The 1496-nt window shown below is 45.0% G+C and overlaps 1 protein-coding gene across 5 annotated transcripts in view; it reads left to right on the forward strand.

Moving 5' to 3' along the window:
* The window catches only part of CEP112 (centrosomal protein 112), a 158394-nt gene that overhangs the window by 67789 nt on the left and 89109 nt on the right, over nucleotides 1-1496 (forward strand). The gene's annotated exons all lie outside the window — the stretch shown is intronic.

The raw sequence follows: 1496 nt of genomic DNA on the forward strand, positions 1-1496 counted from the left end.
TGCTGAAGAACCTTTTGCTTGTTCCACCTCTTAAATTAAAAAACTTTGTGTCTATAAATGCTTTAAGTGAAGAGATTACTAAACAAAACTATTTATTTTGGTTGGTGTGGCAAACGTGTAACTGGTTGGAGAAGCAGGGTCTGTCCCTGGCTCCCTCTGGGTGACATTCCCTGCCTGCTGCCCTGTCTTCTGTTAAAAAAGTGACAACCTCAATATTGAAGCTCCCCACAGCAAACTGCCTCACCCCAGACCTACATGGCACAACCAGCTGAAAAACCAGTAATTAAGACAACAAAATGTTTGAAGAAAAAGGCCTCTCCTGTTGACATGATTTCTTTTTAATCAGGTCTTATTTATGATGAAACACTAAACATTTTTTCTCCTAAATCAGACAAAGGCTCTACAGTTATTCTAGGGAGCAACAACTCTTTCTCTTAGGCACAGGATGGACACCACAATCATCCAGGAGAAACCAGTTTTGTACAGAAACCTTGGGCAAAAACCTGGCGTAAAGAACTTTGTGTGAGGATCCCAGGCCCAGCATGGAAAATGTGAGGGGTTAACCCCTGCAGGGACTTCAGGCATCTCTTAATGAGCTCTTTAGTGTTATTAAATAATGTAGATACATTAAACCGCGCAACGTTGCATCTGTTCTCCTCACTCCATTTGCAGAAGGATGCTTCCAACCACAGCATGGATGGCATATTTCCCTTTTAAACTTGCAGTACGCTGCTCTGCAGTTTGAGAAAACACCCTTTTTTTTAAAATTTATTTTAACTTAGCTTCAGATTTTCCTTGTGGAGGCCGGGCAAACAGCTGATACCATCCCAGAATTGAATGCTACAGCTTTAAGATAAGGTGCCGGGCGCTCTCGGCGCTCACACAGCGGCTCCTCCCGTCCGCTCCTTTTTTCCTTTCTCATGCTGAAAATACCCCACCATGTTCACGATAAGAGATTTCTCTCTTTTTTTTTTTTGTTATTTTTCTTACTTCCCCCCCTCCTCCTTCTCTGAAATCCACCAAAACTGAAGAAAAATCCAAGTGACTGTTCTTAGCAGCTGTGTGGCCCGGAGTTCAGTGGGGAAGCGGCTTCCTGCCGTCCCTATTCATCACCTGCTTCAAAGGCGGCCTGGCCGCTCCAGTGTGCAGGCCAGGTAGGGTGCCTTTGTGCGCAGGCGGGAGGATTAATATCAAAGCTGCGGCAACCAGGCCCTTGGTCTCGGGCTGCCATTCAGGCAAGCGGGGAGAGGCTAAGAGTGGCCAAGGTCACAGCATCCAGTGTGGTGCGGACTGGGAACGGCTCCTGAGAATAGAAGGCTTCTTATGAAATCATGGTGCAAGCTTGCGGCACAGCAGGTGCCCTTCTGGAACCACATACATCTGTTTATGTTGGGATAGCGTAGCTGACAACGGGATAATAGAGCTTTGTTTTTTTATAATTTTCTTGCTTCTTTTTTTTTTTATTTAAGGGAAAAAAAAAAAGACAACTCTCTGTG

The sequence above is a fragment of the Corvus brachyrhynchos genome, unplaced genomic scaffold, assembly GCF_000691975.1.
Source record: "Corvus brachyrhynchos isolate BGI_N302 unplaced genomic scaffold, ASM69197v1 scaffold218, whole genome shotgun sequence".
Taxonomy (NCBI): domain Eukaryota; kingdom Metazoa; phylum Chordata; class Aves; order Passeriformes; family Corvidae; genus Corvus; species Corvus brachyrhynchos.